This window comes from Mesocricetus auratus, unplaced genomic scaffold (assembly GCF_017639785.1).
Source record: "Mesocricetus auratus isolate SY011 unplaced genomic scaffold, BCM_Maur_2.0 Super-Scaffold_100021, whole genome shotgun sequence".
In the NCBI taxonomy this organism is placed as follows: Eukaryota; Metazoa; Chordata; class Mammalia; order Rodentia; family Cricetidae; genus Mesocricetus; species Mesocricetus auratus.
Genome location: NW_024429202.1, coordinates 17,207,336 through 17,213,335, shown reverse-complemented (window position 1 = coordinate 17,213,335; position 6,000 = coordinate 17,207,336).

Here is a 6,000-nt window from a genome sequence, read left to right as displayed (position 1 = left end):
ATTAGAGTTAATATTTAACAGCTTTAAAAGCCCAAGGTTTGAAGCTAGAACCTGTTGTCTTGAGGCCAAGTTGAAGTTACCATTACACAATTCTCACAATAAATATATGAACGAGTCAGGGTAGATATTATTACTACTAATTGGTAAAATATTAGATATCATGGAGAATAAGTGACATAAGAGGCCTATGTGACTAAGGTGGGTCTAAACCAGGAAGAGACTCTGTTCCTTAGACTTCCAGTTAGTATTTTTTTGCAAAGAAAGATGGGAATCGAACTCAGAAAACTGGCCACCAAATTAGCCGTCAATGTGATAGTCAGTGATCAATCAAACATTTAGTTTTGTTTCCTAGTTGGAGGGAACTTTTTGAACAGAGTGGAGTCAGTAATCTCCAGGATGTGGTAGTGAGCATTCCACATGCATTCTCAGTGACTGCTGAACAGTGATATCCACATCTTCTCGTCTCTTCTCTCCCTGACTAGCAACATTGCTAGGATGATTGTGTGTTTCGAATAAAGTTAGAACGTAAGACATATTGTGGCTCCCAGCTCACTTTCTCTTGCAGCATGTGCTCTTTACGAACCCAGCTGCCGGCCGGGCGCCTTTAATCCCAGCACTTGGGAGGCAGAGGCAGGCGGATCTCTGTGAGTTCGAGGCTGGGCTGGACCGACAGCCTCGAAAACAATACAGAGAAACCCTGTCTCGTAAAACAAAACAAACAAACAAAAAGAAGCCAGCTGCCATATTGTAGGGATCCTCTAGCAGCTGTGAAGTAGCCCATGTGGTAAGGAACTGAAGGTCAGTGTAACCCTGACAAATGTGCATATCCTTTCTTGAACTCAAGCCTTCAGAAGAGACTGCAGACCTGGGTGCTCTCCAACTGCAGGCTCAAACAGGACTGATGCACAATTACCTAGATAGGCTAGTCCTAAGTTCCTAGCACAAAAGTTATGTGAAATTACAAAAAGTTTGCTATTGCTTTAAGCCCGTAGTTAATAACCTGTGAGTCTAGACTCCCTGGAGGGTTGAATGGCCCTCTTACAGAGGTCATCTACTACCATCAGTAAACACAGATATTTATAACAATCCATAACAGTAGCAAAATTACAGTTAAGAAAAAGCAACGAAAACAATTGTATTGTTGGGGTTCAGCATAACATGAGAAACTGTATTAAGGGTCAAAGCATTAGGTTTGGTTTAAACTGCTAAGTTTGGGAACATGTATCACGAAACAATTGATAACCAAGAGAGAGAAAATGATAAACATAATTTCTCAATAAAACAATTTCAAGTGTAAGTGTCACGACAAAGATAAAATAGGACAAATATGTTAGGGGTAGGAGAACAGAAAGAACGGTTGGGCAAATACTGCAGAGAAGATTCCTCTGAGAAGTTACTTTTGAGTAGAGCTGTGGCCAATCATGAAGAGGCAACTGTGGAAACAGTGGGAGGGGAGACTCAGAGTGCAAAGGCCCCAGAGAAGACTGGCATGTCTGGAATTAGGAAGAAAACAAGCCTGGTGACCAAGGAAGAATGCAGAGAATGGTGAAGTGAGACACAGTCAGGGCTCCATTACAAAAGGTCCTGAAGGTCCTGGAAAACCTTTCGGGGAGTTCTTAGGTGGAGGAGACACATGATCTGAGTTAGACTTAGAAAGGCTCATCTGCTTGTGGGATGGGCACTGGGTTGCTGTATGGTAGGAATGCACACTGGAAAATCAGTAGGAAACCATTAGAAGAGCGACAGCTGCTAACTGAACTGAGTGACAGCTGTGGAAGTGAAAAGGACGGGCTGGAGTTTGGTGTACTTTAAAGATAGGACTGAGAGAACATCTTATAGAACGGGTGCGAGATATGAGGGATGACAGCTCAGCCGTGAGGCTTGGAGCTGAGAAACCTGCTTGGCTTGACTTTGTTGTTGTTTGTTTTCATGTTCTTTTTTTTTTTTTAAAGGACAGTGATTCAATATGTAACCCAAAACGGTCCTTAATTTACAGTCTTCTTGTTTCCTCTACCCAAGTGCTAGGATTACTAGCTTGTGTCACTATACTTGGGTACCTCCAGATTTTTATTTGGGACAGGCGTGATGAAAGATGTTAAAAACTGGATGCGTCCTTGTGGTCCAACACACTGTGTGGGAATTTTATTAAGAACCATTCAATATTCTATAGCTTCAAGAATTTCTTACCATTAATGACCTTTCTCAAGTTCACAAGAGATGATCTAGTTGGGAAAGTCAGCAAATACTGGTGTAGACTTGGCTGGCATGCTGAACTCATGAATCAGAAGGAATCTCTGCCAGGGAGACTGCATTGTTAACTGCTGGACAAAACACATGGCCTCCAGGAGCACAAGGCCAGTGGGGTCTGAGTCCAGCATTAAGATGACATTCCTTAAAGGAGAAAGCAATTTTTAGAAGATAAATTTCCTTTCCTGCAGAAGAACAATTATGTATAGTGTTACACCTCACTTGGGAGTTCTTTTACTTCTGTATTATGTAAACTTAAAGTTTTCTCAAGCCAGCAGGATGGTTCAATGGGTAAACATGCCTGCAGCCAAGGCTGAAGACCTGAGTTCAATCCCCATGACCCACATGGTGGAAGGAGAGACTAAACTACTGAAAATTGCTGTTTGATTTATGCACATGCACTCTTCCATGTGCATATTCTTCCCCTACACAAAGTAAGTAAATAAATGTAATTAAAATGAAGTCTGTATATTACTTATAGTCCCTACTTGATGATGATAAGAATTAACAAGTAGGTTAAGAGTTATATTCGTTTACCATAAGAAATGTAGCTATGATAATACTAACATTAAAAGGTAGTTGACAATATAATGAGAACTAACTTGTAGCATGAATAATAAAAACCCCAGAGACAGATACTGGGATTCAAGCTGAAGACTAGAGAAGCAAAGTGGCCAGTCACTACAGAGTGTTCATCTCTAACAATGCTTAAGCAGACAGGGTGGTCGTGTCCTCTGCGTCTCCGAACTGCGCTGTTCCTCAGACTGCCTAGACTGCCATGAGTTCCTGTCTCCTCCTGCCTGTTATTCCTCTCTCACCCAGCCACATCAGTCCTGTCTCCACTTCCCTAGTGCTTGAATTAAAGGCATGTGATCCCAAGTGCTGAGATCAAAGGTGTGAGCACTGTTTCTCTTTTAGACTGATTTACTCTCATGTAGCCCAGAGTGACCTTGCACTCATAGAGATCTATCTGCCTCTGTCTCCTGAGTGCCACCACTGCCTGACCTCTGTGGCTAGCTACTGTGGCTAGCTTTGCACTCTGATCTTCAGGCAGGTTTTATTTGTTAGATCATAAACAAAACATCACCACACTAACTCCTGAAAGTTTCGCTCTGACCTCCACAAGTACACGTGGTACACCCACCCCCCCCAACAGATTCTCACATACAGATACATAAATAAATGTGATAAAATGGTTTAGAAAAGAGAATTAATTATTTTATCGCTAGTAGTGGCTCCATGAATAATACATAGTGATTTGATAATGATAAGGCACACGTCTCTATGTACAGTTTATTTAGTAGGAGTTCCATTACCCTTTACCCCACAGATGTGGGTCAGCAGAGGTCACTGTGGCATCTGCCCTTCAGTCTCATGATAGTCCCTCTAACAGCGGTTCTCTTGACATTCATATACAGCCCCTGCTGCTTAACACACAGTCTAGCACATTTTGTAAAGCAAAATGAAAATTCATTCAAACAGCAAACAGATGTGACTAAGAAGAAGAGGATAGTTTAAAAATATTTCTGTTGCTATCAGCAATTATTCTGCCCCATGAATGGTGTTGGCTATTGGCACAGAATATGAATAAAGCTGTCTGGTTACTGAGAATTTAGAACAATAGCAAACTTCCATTTTCAGAACATGAGGTTTTTCACTAGAAACTCATTATACTCTCTAAACTACATTTCAAAGAAATCATAAAGTTTATATAAATCATGATTTTTTTTCTGTATGCTACCACAGATACAGCTATACATGAAGTGTTGCAAAAGATGTGAACTAATAAGTAAAAAATATTTCTAGCTGGGCGTGGTTGCCTTTAATCCCAGCCATGAGGAACCACAGGCAGGCAAATCTCTTCGAGGACCAGGCCAGCCTGGTCTACAAAGTGAGTTCCAGTACAGCCAGGACTCTGTCTCAACACACAAACACACACACACACACACACACACACACACACACACACTTCTTAGGGTTGGAGAGATGACTCAGCAGTTAAGAGTGCCTTCCATTCTTGCAGGAGACCAGAGGTAGATTCCCAGGACCCATGACAAGTGGTTTCCCTGTAAACTCCCGATCCACAGGATCTAATCCTCTCTTCTGACTTCTGGAGGCATTCCACTCAAGTTCACAAATTCATGCATAATGAAGAATGAAAATAAAAGCTTTCTTAAAACATTTCTTACACCTTAAAATAATCACATCCCTATTTTTACTGATGTAAAATGTTTCCTTTCAAACAAACACTTCAAATAAAATAATTAGAAATTACTTCTCTCCTTTACTCTTAAGGTATCACTTTATAGGAAAACAAGGAATCATAAATATACACAGCAAGTTGACTGCATATGTCAGTTATTTGGTTTACTCAAGGTAACATGAAGAAATTTAATGACTAAAAACAATAGGTGTTTTTTTTTCTCCTTTCTTGAAGACAGATGAGTCATAGCACAGCCATAACATGGACTAGAATTGATAGGACTCTCACAACTTCTGAACCTGAAATAAGGACTCCTAGTTAACAGGTACAACTCTGGTTTCTACTAGAATTGTTTCAAGGGTTCTGTATTAGTTAATTAATGACAAAAGCATCACTGTTTCAAGTTTGGACCAAAATACTACCATAAAACAGGTAATTTAAAAAACTGCATACAACTCCAGGGACTTCTAATAGTTATCAAGTTGGGTGTGATGGCACATGTCTGAATGAAGACAATGAGGAGTTCAAGACTAGCACAAACTATACAGGTGAAAAAAAAAAGAAAAGAAAGAAAGGAATGAAGGAAAGAAGGAAGGAAGGAAGGAAGGGAAGAAAAGGAGAAAAGAAAAAGATTTCTTGAAAAAACTGAACATAATCCAGTAAAAATATCACTTAAAATCTGGATGTTACTTATGACATTATTTTATAAATAATATTAAAGTCCACTAACTTTTTCAGTCTCTTAGATGCAAGTTTTTTTTTCCTACGCATTGAGCCCAATCTAACTCCTTGATTTTATATTTCTTACCATTATTTATTTATTTTTCACATCTTTTTCAAACAATAAATTCTTAAATGGAGATGACAGAGATACTTTTAAAAAGCAAAAAAAAAAAAAGTCCTTAGTGCATAGTGTTTGGTGAAAACATGGTTACTGTTAAATACTGTCCTTCAGTTCTGGTAATGGCTGAGAGACAGAATCTCATGCATGATTTGTAATTTACAGAACTGTGTGTGCCTCAGTTTATGAACAGGTGTCATGATACACATGGAAGTATGAAACTCACCTGCAGAATAATGATAATATATTACCCTTCTATTATTTCAGAAAACTCATAACCAAATCATTGTAAATTTAAAAGCTTAAGAGGAGGGCCAGGCAGATGGAATGCAAAGCTATTAATGAAGTATAATGAGAAATACTGGAAAGTAGCTATTTCTTTTTTCATGTATTGATTGGTTTACTAAAACTGTATCTATTGGACACATACCTAATGTAGCATTTTGAATACTGAAATGATCTATTTTGCAAGGTTGTTTCCCCTTCTTGGAAGCAGTTATCAGTTCTTCTTGGCTACAGTGAAGAGGAAACGACCTGGGTTAATGGAAAATCTGTGTACATATTTGCATAGATTTGTTTCGTGGATTGCAGTAGCTGCCACGGGGGAAGGCATGGTTCAGGAACGTGTGAGGACAAAGTGCAGGGTCCCTCTGCATTTCTGCTTTTCATCTCTGCAGATTGTTTTCTCTTTTGTAAAAATTCTTCCTCT